Source organism: Galleria mellonella, unplaced genomic scaffold (assembly GCF_026898425.1).
Source record: "Galleria mellonella isolate WM207_F2 unplaced genomic scaffold, CSIRO_AGI_GalMel_v1 utg64, whole genome shotgun sequence".
In the NCBI taxonomy this organism is placed as follows: Eukaryota; Metazoa; Arthropoda; class Insecta; order Lepidoptera; family Pyralidae; genus Galleria; species Galleria mellonella.
In genome coordinates, this window is record NW_026442133.1 from 2,687,325 (window position 1) to 2,711,422 (window position 24,098).

Sequence of the window (24,098 nt, forward strand, 5' to 3'; positions counted from 1 at the left end):
CAAAATTTTGCAGATAAGCTCTTTATATACCATAGGTGAAGAATAAAAAAAGAAATTTTAAAAATTCAAGCCCTAAGGTAGTTAAACGGGTATTAATAATTTGTATGGAAATTCATTTTAAAGTTAGACAGGTGAAATTTAAGATTTAGACTTATGGGGCAGTTAGACATCATTGTTAATTTATTATCTCTTTCCCTGCACAAAGTAGTTAGAATGATCACGAATTACTTTTGACAAACATTCGGACTTCAAAATATGAGAATTTTACAGTAGCAATAACTTGATTTTAAGGTTACATTAAAAAGAAATTTCACAAGTAAATTAACTTTTATGTATACATAATACTGTTCATGAGTGCGAACTCAACAATTCCTGTTTACTGTCTCTGAACCGAGTCTAAATATTCAAGTTGATTTTCTTACTATTACATTTACTCTTTTCGTTGTATATATTATTTGAATTTCAAAATATACTATAATTTATTCAGATAATGAAAATATACGTACAAACAATTTCACAACAAATATAAACAAATTGAGAAAGCTTTCCCTTTATTTTTTCATTCCACGCAAAAGAGGATTATTATAAATTTGAACCCTTTGACTGCATGTCAGTACCATAGTAGCTTCCAAATTAATGAATGAAACGATTTCAGTGTTTTATTTTTTTGTTTGAAACGAGGCTTTACTGGGATATAACGAAAATTGGTTTTGAGACAGGAGAATTACTTTTATATAAATATTTAAGTGACTTTAGAAAGTTTCTATAGCTTCTATTTTTTTGTGTACATTATTTGCAATTTTCGATTTATATATTATGAACACATACAGAGTTAGATAGAGTGTTGGGAGGAACATTAGGTGTCTGGGAATCAGACCAGCTTCCCGATACACTGGCTTACTGTGTAGAAATGGATCACCCATATGAATTTCGAAAATTCCCTTTAAATCCTCCATAACAAGTCCCGTGTTTGCGACTAGACAGACGGTGTTGTGTGATAAATCCAGTGATATATTTTTATAGATTTATTTTCCAGTATTAGCTGGTATATACAAGTATACACAGTCATAATATTGTAATTATTATTAAATCTAAGTACGCGGCAGCGTGTTCTGCCAAATTTAAAGTTTGTTGGGAAAAATGCGTTGTGTAAATAATTCACTATTAAAATTTAAGAATTTATAATACCTATTAAGTAACAAATATGGTAGTAATACCAAGAAACAATAAATTGTTACATAAACACATTTTATAAAGTTGCATGCTCTTGTAATTTGTATATTTCAATATTTTCTACACAGTACTTGGCACCAATATAGATCACAATTCTTTTTTTCGGCGGAGTCAAAACGACGCATATTCGTTATATTGAACTTGGCTTTCATTTCACATTTATGTTTTTAATGAGATTCTTTTTAATTGTATCAGTATTGAAGGCTACATGACAAAGCTCTGAAAATTGCTAGTTGTTTTTAAGTATAGGTGGCAAATGAAGAGGCAGCTCACCTGGGGTGTCGAAAGATTAATTTGGTTCAATACTTACCTCGCACTAGGCCATAATATTAACGGTCTAGTACAATGTCACGAGCGGCAAAACGAATCGTATTACAATTTCTATAAAATCTCTTTTTAAACCGCATTATAGTAAATAGTATCGTTGCCTGTCAGTATAAGTAATACCTGATAGAAAGTGATAACGGTAGTCTTTAGACCTGAACAGCTCCATGTACATTATAAAATACTTTGTAATGCCTTTGGTATGGCTTACGTATGTATTCTTTTTGGACTAAAATGTTTTATCTCCATATTCTGTAATTTCACTGCCCATATCATTTAATTTAATGCCCAATCTCTATAAAAAATATAGTCATACAATCATGCAAGCACAGTAGTAGGTATATGTATATATAGGTATATATGTACATGTTAATAAAACAAACCAATGCATACGACACTGCCTTAGTGCATTTTATTAGTTACATAATTATGCTTCTTTTAGATGACATTCGTATAACAATAATTTCAAAACAATGTCACTATAACTACATTTTAAAAATTGTGTATATTATATCACATAATGTATGCAATTTGATTTAAGACTTCACATTATTCTGTCCCTACAGTTTTTAGTTGTATTATAAATTGTTACGTCCAACATTTTATATTATTTACGAATATTGATTATTATTTTTTATCTACTATATTATTAGGCAACTTAATTCTTGTGGATTTTCTAACTTCGTATATATATGATTGTGTTGGTATATGTTTATTTTTAAATATATAATTCAACATATTCAATAAATTTGAAGTAATTATATTGACTGTCAAAATAATTCCTATTATTCACTTATATAACTTAATATGATTAATAAACTTAACATAACTCTACTGGTTAATCAAATGTTTATTTTAAAATATATACTTGGACCTTAGATCCTATAGATAGAGCATCGAAACCTTAAAAATTGGGTTAACTTTTTGGCAACTAATTGTCAAATTAGCTGACTCGTTTTTTTATCAGTATTCTATATATTTACGCATAAAATGTATCTTGACATATTACTTAATAAATAAAATGAGTGTTTACGTATTAAAAACATGCAGAGTTTATAAGACAAAATAAATATAGAAGTTATTAAGGAATCGCTCATAACTATTAATTACGCAAAATTGTATGAAAAAGTTGATCTGTTTTTCTCGAAGCATTTCTATGGAGATGTTCTATCTATATAATCTAAGACTTGACACATTCAAACAAATTTATAATAATAATATCTTGACATGACAGTCAAAATAACAATTTGTATTATTTATTTATATCAATTAATGTGTCTTAAACAGAACAGTGATCATTAAAAAACTCTCATATATATATATATATATATATATATATATATATATATATATATATATACCTGAGAATATTGAACTCTTATTATGACAGAATAATAAGTGGGACAAAAAGTAGCCTGTATCTGTAATAAAAATTAGCTCCCTTAATCATGAGAACATCAAAGCTTTTATAAACTTATTTTAGCTTAAAAAGTGTAACAGGTAAAATAGGTTTGTTTTAGTTTTATGAATATGAGGGTAGGTGTATGCTTTTAATGAAGATATTAAGAGGTAACTAATCAATAAATAAATTAACTTGCATATTTATGCTATTAGTAAGAATTGTCATTGTAAACTGTAGGTAATATGAAGGATTTTTTTTAGAAACGCTTAGATTAATGCAAGTAGATAATATAACGTCACGTCGGTTGTAATTAACAACAGATGTGCAGCATAAACAGTTACGAGACTGTGAACGTTTTTTAGATAATTTTTAATATTACCTACTAAACCAGGATTACATTGTTGTACCTATCACATCGGTAATTAAAAATACAAATTAATATTCAGCAGATACTTATTGTCAACCCGCCTGTCAAGTGTGGCAACTGTTGGCAAAACTCTCTTTATGGGGAAGACCTATGCCCAGTATTGGACAGTTAACGGCTAATACTAAATAAAAGATATTTACTTAAAAGGTAGTATATATTATTGTCTAAATCTATATTATTATTTCTAAAATTGGTATTTTTTTTTGGAAAATGAGTTGTATATTAGGGGAGGAGTTTATAGTAAATGAGTTTAGTGGTTTCATTGCTAGCAACAGGTCGACCTTTATACAATCTTTCCTGGAAACCATCATAGTTAATTCTTGGTGAATTAGTCACGATAGACTTGTTGACCTACTTAGTCACTAGTACCTCCCTAGCGTAGCGTACACGTATATGTATAGTGCAGGTAGGGTTACTAATCCATTATCATTCGTTAAAAAAAACTTTTACATGAACATTCGATGTGACATGGAATTTCGACAACCCTATTTTTGAGATCGAGGTTAATTTAAATAGGTATCAATAAAATTCTTTTGCTTTTTACAAAAAACAGACGAAAGTAATGGATCCTTTAAGTGTCGACAAAATGACGTTTAAAAGAGCCTGAAGTTTATTAGATTGAGAATGTCTCCTTTACTCTTGTCACTTATCATCACTTCATTAACATTGTTATTTGCCTGGAAGTAATTGATAGACTTTGTCTTATCTTTACACGAATTTTTATAAGTTATATTTATTTTACTTAAGTAATTTTTTTATAGTAAATTATAATAATAAGTGGTAGGTAATTGTAAATTACTATTAGACTATTAGTATCAGTATAATCAATTCGGAACAGTTATGTAGTCAAGAAGGCATTGTAAAGGTTAATAATGTAATATATTTATTTGGCGTGAATTTACAGGGTACAGAGGAATAACATCTGAGTTCTTAGGAATGGCAACGCATGGGGAGTATCATGGGCGAAACAGTATAATCTGTTATGTCCATGGTACTGCTCATGTTTATACGCGACGGTTACCACTTACCATCAAGTGGGCCGTCAGCTTGTTTGCCATTCTGAGTTGTACAAAAAAAATATTACTATAATTTTATAAATGATATATAAAATATTTTTTCTCTCATTAATCAAAACAAGCAATCGTAATATTGTAAAATAAGAAGTCAAAATTGTAATTATATTAATTATTATTATTATTATCGTCATCATCATATCAGTAGTTTATTGTCCGCTGTTGAGCATAAGCCTTCCCATAAGAGGAGTGTTCCCAGTATTTTTCACTCTTGACAAGCAGATTGGCAACCGCAGTTAGGCTTTGGTGATGTTTTAAGAACAACGCTGCTACCATCCTTTGATCATTTAGTTTCCTTAGTAGTCTCTTATTATAGATAGGAATTACGTGCGCCATATATATATTATTAATGTATAATATGCATTGAAGTTTAAATAAATAAAGCAAGCATTCATTTTTATAACACTGTACTATTTATTTATACGCTCTCGTGGCCCTATTTTTGATGAACCCCATGTTGTAGTCTCTTGAGGAAACCTCGGCAACCTAAATACACATTTTATATCATATTTTATTGGTCAATAAAATTAATTAAAATAAATATAAAATTAGAAATGTTTCCTTCACTTAAAAAAATATTATTTGTTTAACAAAATTAAAACATTTTGCGTCTCGTAGCGGAAATGTCTAACAAGATGTTAAAAGGCTATTGTCGCAAGAAAAGGGCGTAATTATTAATAACTCCTCTTGTTTTATTTTAAATTATAACAAAGTCATATAATACTTGTAGCAACGCCATTTTTTAAAGACTCATCAACCGCTAGCACACGATGAACTTACTGGTCGAGGGTGGGCAACAGTGCTCTTCTTAAAATATCACCAAAAGCTAACTGCGGTTGCCAACCTGCCTGCCAAATATGGCAACTACTGGCAAAATACCCCTAATGGGAGAGGCCTAATTCAGGAGTGGACAGTTAACGGTTGATATGATGATGATGATGATGATAATATGCAAAGGAATATTAATACATCAATTTTATTTCAAGCTCGATTGACAGCATCGACCAGCAGAGTGGATCAATAAATAGGTTACTCTTACTGGCATGCCAATTGGTTGATTTATTATGCGATGCGGGATTGACCCTAAAATGATCATTAGAAAGTAAGAATGATACCTGTTAACTCATAATTTTTAAGTGTATTTATATGATTTTGTGTTTTGGTGAGTTTATTTTTTGCTTTTTGATTTTACTATTAAATGGTTAAATCAATCACCATGTAATTTGGCCTATAGGTCATTTGAGATAGAAGAAGATATAGGCTACTTTTAATCCCGATCATTCAACATATCCCAGTCACGTGTACGTACTTGCCGATAAAAGGTAGCATAAATTATAATAACTTTTATTACGTATAACCGTAATTAAAAACTCAGGACTGATTAAAAAAAAAACATATTGAGTACTTAATATGTTAGTTTAAATCATTTATCAGATTAGGTATTGAAACATATATCTAAAACATGAGCCATATTGTCTTACTTTTAAATTAGACAAAAATAACAGCTTATGTTAATTTTGTAAAAGGAATGTGCGTTGCATAAACTGAAACTGTTTTAGGGTAAACTTATATCTTTTTGACAGTCTTGTATAATATTTAATGGATGGATGGATTAAAACATGAATAAAACAGCTTCTAATTTTGCCTTGAATTAATAAGAAAGAATAATTACAAATACTAATTAAAAATTTACTCAAATACATTATGCTTCTTTTAATTAAATTACAAAATAACTATAAAATATCATGATAATATATCGGATTTAAAATAGGTTAATTACATACTATTGGATTTCGTGTATAAAAGCCTGCTCTAATAATTATAATTGTACTATGTATGTAATTAATAAATAAACACTATTACATAAATTTTGTAATAAAATATAATTATAATTTGATATTTAAATAACAAACATAAAGGAATGTATACACGGGCAATTTTTGAGCATTAATAGCCTGGCAGTAGTTAACGGAGCAAAAAACGAATCTTCCTGTCAAAGATATTAAATTATTCAAATACTGTACTACTATATCTAACTTTAGTTACAAAATATCGTTATCGCAAAAAAATTTATGATATCTTGTATGTAGTATGACAATTCTACAATTAAATTGCCCGTGTAAACGTTTTTAGAACGACGCAATAATAATTTTATAATAAAAAATTCGAAATAGATAGACTCTAACATTTAATCATCTAATAACAAATTACTAATAGTTTTTCGGAAAACGAATTGATATAAAACTGATATGAGAAATATTTCGTAATACAATTGTATTGTCTTTTTATTATTAAATTACGTCTTAACCTAAACTATATTACTATGTATAGTCGAATGTTTCGTTCAGACCGGAATGATTGTTAATATTTATTCATTACGCAAAATATAAGCGGAAATATTTATTTGCATCTGCGATACGCTGTACAATGGATGTTACAATTGAACCATTTTAACTCATTTGTACTTATTTAACATTTACAGTGATAATAAATAATTTGTATACAGCATGAAATAAAAAGAGTATTTTATTAATAAAACGGAACATTTTCTTAAAGAACATTCCATATTCACTTGACAGTTGGACGCCCCATATTAGTATGTAAAAAAGTTTCATATCCATGTTTCTTGGGAAAAAAAAAAACAGTTGTGAACTATGCAGAAGACCTCTTTAAAAAATATTAATTAATAATTTTGTTTTTATTTTTTATATACGAGTGTATATGTTATTGTTTTGTGATGTTGTGTCTTAATGGCAGATTTGTAATAATACTTATTGAAAATAAAAATAATATTTAAAAACTATAAATTGAAGTATTGAAATTGCTAATTGAGTTATAAAATATGGTTGTTGTACGGATAGTTGGTGGAGTCACTGGTGATGTAGAATTAATAAAAGAACGTTATGGTATGGAGTAAATATATATCTATTTAATTGGGAGCACGTAAACGGTTTACAGATAAACGTGTCTACAAGCAGAGTTTTTGGGTGTGTTGCCCTATATAAAACTTAAAATTGTCAGATATAAAATGTAAGTCAATGTTACTTTTATGTTATATCTAAGATTTAAATAATTACCAGTCATTAGTATCATGAAATCGGTAAATTTACATACTTGCATTGTTTTTATAATAATTAGATATATAAATAAAATAACTTAAAATAAAAAATACAAATTCACCGAGTTAAAAATGTACGCGGAAATTTCCCAATACTCCCAATTCCCAATGGAAAACAAATATATATACGTATATATTAGGTAATAGGAAGTGTGTTGTGTAAATTGGTACGCAAATTTTCAGCAATTACCTTGAATGAACATTAAAATGATTAATTGGGGTGTAAATGGATAATACCAGGAACACGATGATCTTGTGAAGGTCTTAGGTAAAGTTCGCCCAACAAAAGGGTCTGTAGGTGTAAAGATTAATTGTTATTATACCGATTTCCTTAAGATATAGGCCTTCAATTTATAGTTAGTGATACAAAGTAAATATTCCACAACATTAACACTGTACAGGTGAAGTCAAAACGTTTTAAAAAATATCATAGTATTTTTTATAAGATTATTATATCGGAAATATTTAAAAAGGACGCTAGTCATTCTTTCAAGAGAGTTCTGTCATTAAAACTTAAACTTGGCTAGACACGCAGTAGCGTGTCCAGCCAAGATTAAAGAAAGAGGAAATGGCGACGCAGCAGCCGAGTGTAATATTACATAAATTAATTCAAGCCAAATCTTTCAAGCTTGTGTTACAGCCCAAATGAAATGAATGCACTGTGTAAATAATTGTTTATTAAGTAGAAAACATGGTAGTACTACCAACAAATAAGAAATGGTTATATAAATTTATATTATAATGTTGCATTTAATGTTCAACTTGCCTCTTATTGCACATTTATGTTTTAGATGAGATATTTATATTTTAAAAGAATTTTATATTAATAGTGCGTCTATATGTCAAGTTAGTATGGGTATTAAAAAAATTTTGTTGTTTTTAATACGTGTTTTGTATGGAACATATTTTGTTTTATTGGTAGATTACTAATGGATGTAATAGAATAATAATAATTTCAATTTCACCTGCATACAAATTTTGCGGTAATAAATAATTATAAAGAAACATCACACTGTAGATATTAAATTTCTCAAATTCATATTAAAAATAATAGACTTGATGTAATAGTAAGCCGATGCCAATCTAGAAACTCTTCACACAAGAGGACGCTACCCTCACAGGATTTTATACTTTATATGAAACTGTCTTAAGAATTTTGAGTTATTGGTATTGAAATTAATGTTAATTCTACAATTTTATTACAATGCTCTAATATGCTGTTATGTATCTTATAAAGTAGGTTTAAGAAAATAAATTAAGATAGGTCATTCTAGGTCGTGTGTGTACACTGTAAACCACAGTGCATACTATATCAGAAACTTCGCACGATGAGGTTAAATATTTCTTTAAATTTTGAGAGACAAAATACTATAGTTACTGACGCAAAGTTCACTCGTGCGTATGTTGCAGTTCAGTCTCAAATTAAAGATCGTTATTCATTCCAACCGCACTATTCCGACAAGTAATTTATCATTTAAATTTTGACTTTAAGTTATGAGCAGTATAATACATTTTGCTATTTCAATTGTAACGACAACTGCATTCTCGTAAACCATCAGCTAATTTATCTCGTTATTTTCTAATGTGTTAAATCACGAACAACTTAAAGTACAAATTTTAAAAATAAGTTGCTTGTTCTATTGGACTAGGCGTATAAAGGTATCAGCCATTATGGGAAGATATTTCTTAATGTAATACCAGAATCGCTAAACCAGTAAATGTTTAATCATATAATGAATATTTACCTAGACTTTCTTCGAAAAATCTTACAAATGAGACCGAAGTAAGTAATCCCTTGAAGCACACCATGTTTACTGTATAAATGGAGTGAGATACGTTGCTAAATTAGATGTTTGCTTACATCTATTTGTGCTTACAAGCACCAAAACTTAATACAATGTAGCAAGCAAACGTACAACTAATTATACTCTAAAATTTATCTATTATATCTATTATTCAGTCACATTCATCTTAAACAAGCACTTGCAATTGTTCTGCGAAATTTGAACACTTTACATAAACATAGTGTTTGCTTACCTAACAGAGACATACGTAAATGATAAGTATATATGCTCGGTGTTAAAGATAAACTTAAGGAAAATATAATTAGGTTGCTACACTTACAAAATCAACATCATAAACTTGTCTATAACATTGTTTTCATTATTTGTTCTACCTAATACTATAACCATTTATCAAAGTTATATTTTTTCTCGATAAAATGCGTAATCTGTCAAATATAATATTATGATATTTTTGTGATGCCTATAAACGTGATACAGCCAATTCCTTAAGCCCATATGTGCCTTCACTTGAGTCCCGAATTCCCACCAGTAAAGTCTTTATATAACAAGAAAATTTATTTGACTAATTGGTAAAAAACAACTACTTCTTTTACATTCGACACCTACTTTCTCATAAGGCTTCTTCATAATAAACTCCTACGTTGATCTGAAACAAAATGATAATATAATATGTATAATATGACTATGTAGGCTGTTAATATTTAATTTAATTTTATATGTAAATATTAAACATGTTTTTTACATTCTATTTATACTAATTTCAAAGGTATTTATAATATTCCCACTTTCATTTCGAAGACAAAATACGTAAATGTTTTTGTTTGGATAAGGTTACAAAGGTGCTAGTATTGAGATATTATGAAGTAACTGATCCTATATTATTATTTATTAACAGTATATTTCAATGTTACAAGTGTCAATGCAGCTTCTTCTTCCTATTCTTTTTTTTATATCTGTTTGGGGTCTGCGTAAATAATAATTTAAAAATATTCACTCCTATTCTAGCCAATTTATTATAATCTTACTAATATAACAAAATTGTCCCTAAATGGGGTCAGTACATGGGACATATTTAAGAAAAATAGATATATGAGGTTTTAAATATAAATATGTGATGTGGCAGTGAGTAATGAAGGAAACCACCACCTTCACCATGTAATATGTGAAATTTAACAAGAAAAATATAAGGCAAAAATATATTTTTTGTAAATTTGGTCTGTTTGTCTGTATGTTTGTTCCAGTATCACGCAAAAATTTTTGAAGCTCTAATTTAATATTTTATTATGATACACCATTAAAAGTAGTTTATTTTATTGATTTTCCTACTTAAAAAATTATGTGTACGGAGTAGCGGAAAAAGCTAATTGAAAATAAAAGATATTTTATACTTACATAATATATCAGTGCTTATGTACTACACCACGTGTATAGGACAGCCGTCCTTAGCTCTAACGTTGTCCAGGGGCGGTGGAATAACAACATATGTATCTCGACTAGTCAACGGTAGTTCGTCATCATCACCAGCGAACAGTGGTGGAGGGGGGATGACATCATCGTCAACCTCCTCCTCTATCACCTCCTGCCTCTTCCTCCCCGGCATATAATTCATTACACACGTCACGGCGATCAGAAACAGAAAGAATATGAACACCACATCGAACATGATTAAGAAGTTCAACATTACTAGTTGCATCACGTCACTCACTAATCCTCTGGTCACATTCTGTGCCCGTTACATACACGTTGAGGCACATTGATTGTGTGGTATATGAACATTATGTGACATTACAAAAGGCCGGGTTTAAAAAGCTTTTATCGTCTCCTTATCTGCAACAAAGAAAAAAAAATCCATTAATAAAAAGGTAGGTTTGTTTTGTGACAGAAGAAAAGGCGTTAATCCCATACCATAATTAGGATGGTATAGGTAGAGATCTGTTCTTATCTTATGGACGGAGTTCCATAAGAGGAGGCCATTAGCATATTATGCCCAGATGGATTGGTATAGGATTTCTTTTGATTTTTCTCTGTAGAGGAATCGTGGTGGAGTAGTTAATCTTATATTATATAAACACAGCAGTAATGAACGAGGATATAGATATATGGACATAATTAGGGTAAATTCATGGTTCGAATTTAATGCGTCGAGATAACAGGAAAATAGTACCTCATATCTGATTTTTATTGATGTCGACGCCATGTCAAAACATCAGCAATAAAAATCGGGTATATAGGTATTATTTACTAGTGATCTTCATTATTTCATATTAATCGTTAACCGTTCACTGCGGAACATAAGCCTCCCTTATAAAGGAGGGTATTGCTAGTAGTTGCTACGTTTCCCAGTTAGGCTTTTGGTAATGTTTTAAGAGAGACGCTGCTACCTATCAGTCAATCATTAAGTTCTCTTACGATACCCACGAAAAAAAAGGAGCAGCCCATTTTGTGCCAAGCCCATACGGCTAGTATTTATCAGTAATCACGTCGAACAATATTCCCAACATGAATTCAAGCAGAATGTGTAAACAAAAATGAACTAAAGATAAAATTGTCAAAATTATTACTGGTTGTAATACTAAATTACTTATTTCGTAATTATTGTGTGAGTGATAAGCTTAATTTTTAAGATATAAGAAGAGTTACATTCATTAAGCCACAAGAAACATTTGAGACTGTCCCCATCTGCGTTGCTTTAAAAGTATGCATTTTAAATGAGTTCTTTCACGATTACCGAGGCTATGCAGGGAAATGAGAAATAAATATTTATTTTGCTTCGTATATTTGCATGTTTGGTAAGCGAACAAATCGGACTAGGCCTCAATTTATTCTCTTTGTTGAAAAACCCATAACATAGCAATTTGTGTACCAAAAACGAACCCATCGTTTTAGTGACTTATTTTTTGCGTAGTTCGACCGGTGGACGGATGCTATGATAAAATTAACTTCGTAAATAGTATTCCATGTTATAAATTATTATATTATGGTCTTTTGCCTATTTAGTAGTTTTAAAATATAATTAAAAAAATAAATAAATAAATAAAAATAAGAATTTTAATCTATAGGAAAACTTTGCTTATTATAATATTATTCTACTTATTTTGTTACTGGCTTTTATCTCTGACTTCATCCGCGTAACCAATTTACTGATCGGGATAAAATGTAGCGTATAACCTTCTCAATCCCATACAATATGTGTATTCTTAATATCATAATGAATAATTATTTTTAACTTTTATGCATTTATAACCGTTAGTTTAGCCATTTTCCCTTGCTTTGCACGGGTACATAACGGCCTGTATTATATTATTCAATACCACTTATTGTGTCTAATTTCATCCTGTCTTCCAAGCCACATACTTAATATTTTATTAAAGGTTTATTCAAAGTTTTATTAAATCAGTAAGCCAGTTACGAAGATTAGCTTTTAGAATTAGAAATAAATCGACACGTGAATTATTCTGAACTAAATAGGAAAGATTTTTTATTTGAAGTGGTCAAACGAAAAAAATTCTTGAATCATTAAAAAAAAATCATTCTAAGAAAGCTACATCATCAACGAGTAATGTATATTGTTTTAGAAATTTCTATCTACCCATGCGAAGTCAGCCCGGATCTCTAGTATATGATAAATATGTCTGTACTTATTTCTTCATTTCCTACTCTATTTATAAAAGTCTGCTGTCTTGTTGACATATTAAGGAGGAAGAATTGAACATAATAAATGTCGAAAGTTAATTTTGATAGATGTCACCAACGCGTTTTGTTTTAGAAGTGACAGTAAAATACAATTTAGTCCGTTCTCTCAAATACAAGCCATTTTTTAGACAGCTTACAAAAATCATTTGCTGTTAGCGTTGCCAAGTTTATAATAAAGAAAAATCCGTGAGGGACGAAAAGAGGAAAATTAATAAATAAAGGGAAAGTTTACTGGTATATATTAATAAATAAATGGAAAGTTTATGGTACATTTCAGTGAATAGTGAACTAGCGTATCTACGTAATTTTATGTATATAATTGTTTTCAAGGGATTATCAAACTGTTTAGTTAAGTATTTATATTTATGGGTAACTAGAAAATTAAGTTTAACTTGATTAACTGGGAGACCGTATATTGGGTATGGTTGTTGATTGAATAGGTTCAATAAATTACAAAGACCTTCATTTATTAATTTATTTCGGTCTTTAATTAAACTCGAAGAGGACAACTTATCGAGTTTAGTCAAAAGTTTTTTAAGGTTTTGCATTATTTACACGTATTTAAATACACTATAGGGTCTCAACGCGAAGAAAAATTTTTCGTCGAAACGAAGGCAATAAAGATGCAGATATGTAGATACTATTTATCTGCAAAAATTTTCATCGCCTTAAGTCCCGATAGTGTGATTAAATATCTTCCACTTTACTTTTTAAATATTATAATAATTAATATAATATTTTTATAAAATACATTACAGCTTTCATAAAAAAATCTTTTTGACGTATTTTAATAGGATATTTACATATATAGTAGGAAGTAATATAGTAGGTAGAGGAATCTTATAATAAGAGTTACACCATGTCTATAAAAAGGGGGAACAAATTACTATTTTATATAAAAATTTAAACCAGTCTGAATGGATTTGAAGACGCTGGCAGTATTATTTCTTTGGATTGCTAAATTTGATCAGTTGAACGGGGAAAGTATAGATATTGGATATAAAATAATTTATTTACATCACAGCGAATTCAGGGAGAAGCGCTAGATTTTGGATTCAGAAATTTTCGGAAAATTCTAAATGCAGAGGATATTTAATTTAATTCCTTTAAATTTTCTCTATTTTAATTTTAAATATTTATTGATCACACACTTCTTAAATTTTGTTTCATTTGGTGGTAGAGATAATTTATAAAAAAAAATATCTTTTGTTAAAATTTGTTAAAATATTAAAATTATTATCTAAAATTATTTCTTTTAGAAATTATAATTTCATATCAAACCATACCATACGCGTAAGCTCACTAAAAGTTTGTCTTCCAAATAATTCCCTGGCTGCAACTCAAGCAGATAATATCCGACGTTGACTCGTTTGTGTAGAACAATGGCTTTAAAACTCCCTGGTTGCATTTTAATCCGTCGTTATATTTTCTGAACGTTATATTAGATTCTACAGAATTTTTTGTAGGAATTTTAGCACTTACTATTATGCCCAGTCAGTTGGAATTGAAAAATATGGTGTAAGAATTTCAGTATTGATTTTCCTACTTCCGTAATCCATGCGTATGTAGTAGCGAGTAAAAGCTAGTGATAAATAATATATATATATATATATTTAGACTGTTAGCCATCAACAACGTAGAACATAGATAAATTTTTACAGGTGTCACAGTGTAAATACGATAAATCAAAAATGTTAATTAGTTGGTTTTAATATCAATTTTCAATATATTGCTATAAACATACTCGTAATATATATATGTAATATGGAAAAGGAGATATGTTAATAATTTATAAAATGTCTGCAACAATTTTTTAACTGTCAGTTAAGAGGTATTGGTAGTCAACCATCGAGTGATTATATAATTCATAAAAAGGTACCTAATTTGAAATACACAACTTGAAATTTCAACTTTACGAAGATTAGTCCGGACCGAGTTATTTATTAATGTCTCAAGGTGAAGGTTTATAAGCGAGTGGGGTAACATTATATCAAAGCTTCTCATTTTGCATTATTAAACAACATTCATTGTATTGTATTCTAACCTGTTTTAGAATACACACATCTGAAGACCCATACTTTTCTTTTTATTTAGCTACATCTGTTTCTGTGTATGTTAATAGATCTATATGTAATAATTAAAGACTTTGTTCTATAAAAAAAAACCAACTGATTTCATTTGTAACAAAACCAGTTATTTTGATTAAAATATACATAAATTAATGAACCGATTTTGATAAAATTTCTATGGTACCAATATGTAAGTATATCCTTTCAGATAAAAGAATTTTCCAAATCAGTTTAGAACTGATAGTGTTATAAGGTAACAGACATAAAAAAATACAACTGAATTGAGAACCTCTTTTTCGAAGTCGGTTGATAATAAAACCTACCTATAACCTGTGGCACTACCTGGACGATTTAAAATTAAAATCTTACTAATATTTGAAGAATAAAATTTCTAAAGACTTTTTTATACCACTGAGGTGGTAATCAAGCATACGACCCACCTGATGGTAAGTGGTTACGTGATGGTAAGCCTATGAATATTTGTATGTTTGTAGTAAATTATAGTTAAACAGTATGAATATAATTAATAAACAACTAAGATTTTCAAGCCGATAAAGCATCCGAATACGGCTCAATGCCAACTCTTTAGATGTACATATTGGATACCTCCTTCCTCCCTCTTTCTTCTTTTTGAAGTTGGTTGAAAACGTAATTAAATAGTCATAAGTTACCATAGATATCCTATGATCACAGATAATATAATAGGTACTTTCTATACTAGTATGATCATTTGGCTTGGATTGAGATGTGCTTCTGTTGCACTGTTGCATAGTTTTTTGTTTCCTTAGTTGTTCTCGTCTCTTACAATACAGAAATGATGAAATTAAACGTTGACTCAAAGTATTCTTGCTTCTTAATATTTATATTTATTGTTGATATATATTTATTGGTTTGATTAGGAAATAAAACGTGGCAACAGAATTTCCGCTATAGTATAGTTAGCACAGAGTTTCAATTCGTTTGATTCAGAATGAGCAGTTATTAGTGAAAAATTTTTTTATAACAATAATGATAATAACAAGTGCCATACAACTACATCAATAACTTAGTCCTCAAGCTATGTATTCGTAATTTATCAAATTATGATAATATTAAGAGCAGGTGGCCGGTCGTAAAACTAAAACCCTAATCTTTTTGCAATATAGATAAAATCATATTACGCCGACCCCAAATGATTGGGATAAGGGTAGGAAGATGATGATTACGACTAGGATATAATTAGATGTATCTGTATGTATCTTTATATTGTGAATAATGTTATAAATTAGTCAGACAGGCGGTCGGTTGTAAAATCAAGCCAAATCTTTTTGTAATATGGATAAAAAATATATTACGCCGCCCTCATATAATAATTGGAGTATGGATAGGAAGAATAAGAAGAATCTTATAATCTAGCGGCCCATCCCGGCGTCGCACGAATGGACATTTTTACATTTTAAAAAGTGCTGCACACGCGACGGAAGCTTAAAAATGGAGTAACTTCTCCCGTTTTCCCAATATTTCCCTTCACTGTTCTGCTCCTATTGATCGTAGAGTGATGAAAAGTATACTATAACCTGCCCAGGAGTATGAAAAATAATTGTACCAAGTTTCGTTAAAATCCGTCGAGTAATTTTTGTTTCTATAACGAACATACAGACAGACAGACAGACAAAAATTTTACTGATTGCATTTTTGGCCCCTGATAGTTATTTTGGAAATATATTTCATGTACAGAATTGACCTCTCTACAGATTTATTATATAATAAGTATAGATAGATATAGATTGGAGTAGATTTCCCCGTCTTCAGGTTGTTTGGTGTTACATCGGGTTATTAGTATGAGGACATTGAAATAACTACGCTTGCGAACGTTCTTGTTCGTGGTTTGTGAAATTGTTTTTTATGCAATTTAAAATGGCGAACAATCTGATGGCTTATTTATTGGAATGTGGTAACCATCGCCTGTAGACGAATAGTATCATGGATATAACAGAGTATACTATGACGCCCATGACACTCCTCATTGTTTCCATTTCTGAGGACTAAGATGTTATGCTTCTGTGCTCTGTAATTTCATTGTCATATCCCACCCTTCAAACCAAAATATATCCATAAAAACACGACAGAAACACGAATTTTAATGGAATTATTTCAAATAATCTGTTTTAGAAATCTAATCTCGAAATGTTTCTACTAAAGAATTTAAAATATTTAAAGGATGGGTTTTAGGAATTTTCCGAAAAGGAAGTAAGTGATTGCAGTCAGATAATCTAAAAGCTGATTTGTGTTGGGTTCGACCGTAGTTCGAGGAATCGATAACCAATAAAGATGAATGTTTCCAGTAAAGGTAAATATGTTGTCCGTTTTAACAAAACTTTGTGAAAATTGTAAACAAACGAATGCAAATCATTAAACTGTCTGCTAATATCCAATATAAAACACACAAATAAAAAAATCGATTAATATAGTTAATGTTTTTGATTTGCTACACACGTGTTCTGAATTAAAATATTTTTAATGTGTTTGCAAAGCTCACCGTCATTCACTGGCGTATGTTATAATATCGTAATTTCCTTCCTCAACTCCCCCTTCTCCCTTTTTATTTATTAAAGCAGTATTTATTCGGGATTGAATTTTTGAATTTTTTAAAAAACAAATTATCTTTACTGTTGATAATGATTAAGAAATATTAACTTATACTAGCTTTTACCAGTGACTTCGTCTTCGTTGAGTTATATTCACTAACCGGAATTAAAAGTAGCCTATGTCCTTCTCCATCCCATATAAGTACGTGTATATGAAGTTGTATAACGATTGCTTAAGCTACTAAGATGCTAAAGGGTAACAAATCAACTCACTTTCATATTTATATTAGTTTTGAATTATTTAATCGACGTTTGAATTTTATTAACAAAGAAGGCAAGTTGTTGACAAGCTATTGCAAAGTCACAGATTATGTATTATATTATATATACAGGAGAATGTTCCAACAATATCTCACCAGCTGATCCGTCCCGGATTTACACTGGTAAATAATGTTCACCCACACTGACATATATAATCCGGTTTTATAAATACATCTGGGCAAGTTTTGAAGTTCCTGTAGTACAGATTTGAAATTATTTCATGAACTATACAAGCAAATGTAAAGAGTAATCTCTGTAAAGAGAACGCACGTGCATATAAAATGTTTATATGAGAGAACGATACAGATTATTTAAAAAATATTTATTATCACTGTACAATTACTGGTTATTTGAATACAATTATTTTGTTTTAAATGGCAGTCCGAGATTAATGACTAATTTGGAAGATCGTGGAACTGCCTATAGTAATAGTGTCCGTCAATCTTCGAATGTTAGTAGCACATATATTGTGGTGGTAGTGGAATTAAACAAAATACTTCTATTCAAACAACTATTCAAGTAACTAGGACTTCTGTAAGATAACGCCTAGTTTAGTAGACATTTCACCGTACAATTTAGTAATTGTAAAACAAGTATTATTAAAATAAAATTTTTAATTACACTGTAATTATTTGGAATATGATTTTCTAATGTTTTCATATTTATATTAAGATTTTGTGGTAAGTTTATATAGATATTATTGTATTAAATTTTTGTAACCAACTCAGTTACTGTATACGAGATAAATATGCTCCCACGGACTTTTATAAAACTATTTGAGGCAGACATTTTTGCAATATATCATTCCAACTTATACTCGTATCTTACGGTTTAGGCAACGTATGCAAAAAATACCGGTCTAATGCTTATTTTTACGACACATTTGATATAAATTGAGATAACTCCGTTAATATTTATAAGGTATTACAATATTATTACACATATAAACCTTATCTGATAAACTCTGTACGTGTCAAATAAAATCCACTCGGTATATTTGAAGATTAACGATTTAATAAAATAATTTTCTTTCTTCTCTTAGCTTAAAGAGAAAGAAAAAAATAATACTATTTTTAAAAATTAGAATAATCTTTATTTGTTTAAACACGGTAAAGTCAAAGAAGTTACATTAGTCAAAGAACATTCGTGCTTAGCCAACAACGTGATAGCATGCAAATTTATTTAACATTAACAATTAACTAAATTATTAAATATTATCAATCTGAATTAAAATTATATTATTTATTACTGTACCTATTTTATTAATATCGATTCTTGTTTTGCAAAATTTGCAGTGATAACTACAGATTCTGTCCTTCGTTATCATTAATAGACACATTAAAGGACCAATGCCAATTCACCTGCCAAGCATGGAAACTACTACGAAAAATCACCCAGGAGACCTATGTTCAGCAGTGGACAGTTAACGGCTGGCATTAAAAAAATAAAGGATCAAACTGTTCTCTAGTCATTAAATATGTTTAAATATGTTTGTCTATGCTACATAACTATTAATTAAAAAAAAACTGAAATTTAACTATAATGTAAGATAAAAAATTTCATTTAAAGGAGAGAGGGAGAGGAGGTTGAATTTTTTATATTAAAAACACGTGGTATACGCGTTCAAAGCTGCGGGCAACAGCTAGTTAGTATTAACAGCAACTTATTATTTTAGAATACCTAGGCTCGTAATCTTAGTAATTTGACAGAAAAAAGCGTGTGGTAATAATGTCTCTAGTAAATGTTCCACTATAAAAATATGCTGTCTAAATGCGATAAGTTGCAAACCCTTCAAACACCTCGGAAAATATTTTTTGCTTATACAAATTGGGATTTTTATAAACACGATCGTGCTGAAATGGACTTGGCCCTTATTTAAAATAATTGTTGACCTTTGAAATTTGATTTTTGGCCAACCCTTTTTATCAAGGACCGACCGAGGTGGTACAGACGTTTTATGTGAAAGCTGGGTGATTCGAAATCGGTTTTATTATCGTATGTCTCAATATTACGTTCATGGATTCGCTCAGGTACACTTGTGTCGTATAAGGACTAAGAAGGCTTATTATATTAGAATTTGTGTTTTTTTTTCAGAATACATTGGAAAAAAATAAAGAATTTAGCGAAAGGCCCTTCCACTCACTAAATTCTACTAAGAAATAAATTTGATAAAAGATTTATCTATACTCGGATTAAATGCTAGGAATAAAAACCTCAATAAATATAGAACAAATTTCGGGGCCAATCTAAATACTATATTTGGCATAAATTGGCACTTGAGGTTGAGACTAAAACAAAATAATCCCTGAAATTACCAGATACGACAGAAAAAGTGCGGGTAATCCAATTTGAAGGTAAGATTAGAAGAAAGAAAGTTGTGAAGTCGAAATGCCAATGAATATTAAATGTTGATCTCGTTTGTAAATTTGTACCTAATCAGTTTAGATTTCAAATGATTCTTTTGGATTTTTTAGAACATTGAAAAGTCATCAAGGATGAAAGATAAATTGATGAATTTGTCAATGTTAGATAATTGAGAAATAATAGCAATATAAATAAATAATACACATTATGATTGTTTTCCGAATACTTGTTATATACTAAGTACAATTTAAAAACTTAGAACTAGCCTTAGAATTAATATAGTGGTCATATTATCAACTATTAATTTGGAATGGTGTCCCTTAAATTATGTTAAAAGTTACTTTATGTATTAAATCAAGATATTGTTAATTTGTCTAACAACTTTCATTTAAATCCAACGGTTTAAGTGTGAAAAATAAAATATCATCCTAAGTCTTTACAATTTTTCACATTTCTAATATTACTAGAATATTTGTGAAATATTTAGATTATTAATATTATTGATAAAATTAAAATAAATAAAAATGAAATATTTTTCTCAAGTAATATCCCTACAGATAAAAAATAAATTAAGAATAAATAATTAATATTTAAATGCATTTTGGATCAGAGTCCATTTTTGTACTAAATATATATATGGACGAGATATATACAGATTTGCTGATATACGTGAAAAAAAAATACACTCAATGCAATATTTTACGTAGAATGTAAATAGTACGGATTCAAAAGAATTTTCTTCCGCAAACACTCAGGTTCTGGAGTGGCATAATAAGGTTTCTTAAAGGTTGGGTCGGGTTGCAGATATTCATAGAGTATGGTAATTGTTTAAAACACATAAGGTGAGCCAAATATTTGTTTATCACTTAGTATAAAAAATTCCTAAGAGGCATCATCCATTAGAAGATTCGTAATAAAAGTAAATGTTGTTACGAAAAAACAAATATACCTCTTCAAACCTTTTCTGATAGAATTCGCAAAGGCTGGAATGTTTAGTAATTGATATTGGAAAGTACAAGGTCGACAACGCGAAAAATGGGAGGATGAATTTAAACAAGCAATAGGATACAACTGTAGAAAAGTTGCAAAAGATAGAAAGCAATGGAAGCCCCTAACGATTACCGTGGCTTTTTCCAAGAAGCACACCGAATTTCGGTACCTTATAATAAAATAAAAAATCAATAAATTTATTGTATTGTATATTGGTAACTACAAATATATAGGTTGTTCTACTTTATTGTCTTGGTAATAAATGTGGATATAAATAATTAAAGATTGTGTCATACAAAAAAAAAATTTGAATTATGACAAAGTATCTCCTTTCAGTCAAAAAATATCCAAATATGTTCAGAACTAACAGAGTTTTGACGTAACAAACAAAAAAAATACAACCGAATTGAGAACGTCCTTCTTTTTGTAGTCGGTTGATAAATAAAATTGATCCAGTCTATAATACGATGCATAGAATAGGTGTACTTTCCTGTATTCCATTTCATGTAGATTTTTCTTTTACGAACAAATTTTCTTTTAAAATTAGGTATCTATTTGTATAAAAACACACATAAATACACATTAATGAATAACGAGATGTTATGTAAACACATTACATAGACAATATTTAAATTTAGAATTTGCTTTGTAAATCAAACAGAAATAATAGGTTCAATTGTTATAAAATTAACATGAGAACACTATCGATAACAAAAATTATACTTGTGAAAATCGTTTAAAATTGCAGATAGAATGGTAGATATATAATTTAGTTGCATTACTTACAGCATACAAATAAAGAGAGACGTACAAAAAAAAAACGAGATAACAGAATATACAAAAAAAGGAAACACATAAAAGAAGTAACATAATTTTACCGTTCGTTCGTGTGCCACAGTAAAATGAAATGGTTACAACTCAGTTTATTGCTTTGCCCTAAATTAATAAATAAGTTAATTGTAAACATTGTTCAAAATCATATAAAAAGAGGACATAACTTTTTTTTGAAAGTTGCTTTTCAATTCGAGAATGATAAAATTATTGCTAACTCGCAGATAAATCGGTGAATATGTAATACTCGTATATTGCCAGTTTCATTTCTGCATTTGTTACTCGAATTTCACATATTCAACCGATTTGATTTTTGACAAGTCATGCATCAATTTTGCGATTATTTGACACTTAGATGTCTCATCTATTTAACTTTTCTTGTTTTCTAATTTATTGTAGTCAACTCATTTCCTAGAATATAAAAATGAATCGCTGAATGTGTTGCTAAGCGCAAATCTCAAGAACAGCTGGACCGATTTCGCTAATTTTTTATTTAGAATATCCCTTGAAGTTCGAAGATGGTTCTTACGGGAAGAAATATTTAAAAAATTCCCTGAAATAGTCTAAAAATAACATTTCTATATAATCCCATACAAACGATTCGTAATAATACTTAAAAGTCAATTTGAACTTAGTATCATACTATAAAGTTCAAGTGTTTGTGGAGAGGAGAGTGGAGAGGTTCCGGGAAGGCAAAACAGTTGAGTGACGAGCACGGTGTGTTTTATAACTTGTATTTTTTGACATAATGGAATTGTTGACTTATTAACTTTCTTTTTCTTTTTTTATCTTACTACCTAACCCGGAGTCCCGAATAGCAGAATAAGTATTAAAAAAACTAAAAAAATAAAGAATCGACTGTTAGGCAGTACGAAGTTCACAGGATCAGCTAGTAGGTATATATAGATGCAAATAAAAGATTATCAAAGTATTTTTGAGAAAATTTAAAATACAAACTTTGCTTAGCATCTATATACATAAGCGGGAAATATCATGAATATTACTCGATGTTAGTCAAATTTGTCCTTTAAATTTATATTTTTTTTATGCAATTTAGAATGGCATACAAGCTGACGGCCCACCTGATGGAAAGTGGTAACCGTCGCCTAGAGACATGAGCAGTACCATGGACATAATAGAATATACTGTTTCGCTCATGATACCTCTCATGCGTTGCCATTTCTGAGGACTCAGGTGTTATTCCTCTGTACCCTGTAAATTCACTGCCATATCTTACCCTTCAAACCGAAACACAACCATGCAAATACAACTGCTTCACGGTAGAAATACGAATGGGACAGAGGTGCGTCTTTTACGAGGTTTGTCCGGAAAGTACGTATAAAAGTTTTTTAAAAATTTTATTTTACAATTATTCAGGTAAATCAATTTTATCCCCTTCAAAGTACTCCCCCTGTGACATAATGCACTTGTGCCAACGCCGTTTCCACTGTGAGAAGGCTCCTTGAAAGTCCTCTGGTTGTAGGTTTCTCAGCTGCCCCGTCGTAGCTTTTTTTATCTCATTTATGTCCCCCAAATGCCGCCCCCGAAGTACCAATTTGGTTTTTGGGAACAAGAAGAAGTCACACGGGGCCAAATCCGGCGAATAGGGGGGGTGTTCGGTCACCGTAATGGAATTTTTACTCAAAAACTCACGGACAACAAGAGAGGTGTGGGCAGGGGCATTGTCGTGGTGAAGAATCCAACGCCCCTCTCGCGCCAATTCTGGACGAACTCGTGCCACACGAGCTTTGAGGCGTCTGAGCACATCGACGTAGAATTTTCCATCAACTGTCTGGCCTGGAGGGACGAATTCTTGATGGACAATCCCCCGAACATCGAAAAAAACAATCAACATTGTCTTGACATTTGAGCGGGATTTTC

General features: G+C 29.9%; 1 long non-coding RNA gene across 1 annotated transcript in view; it reads right to left on the minus strand.

Annotated features, from left to right (window-relative positions):
- Positions 1-2,923: 2,923 nt before the first annotated feature.
- The window catches only part of LOC128201880 (uncharacterized), a 42,042-nt gene continuing 20,867 nt past the window's right edge, over positions 2,924-24,098 (minus strand). Inside the window, exons 2-3 of the long non-coding RNA XR_008253488.1 lie at positions 10,775-11,209; positions 2,924-10,028 (exon numbers count right to left, since the gene is read on the minus strand). This is a non-coding gene — a long non-coding RNA (uncharacterized LOC128201880). The remainder of the gene's footprint in view (positions 10,029-10,774; positions 11,210-24,098) is intronic.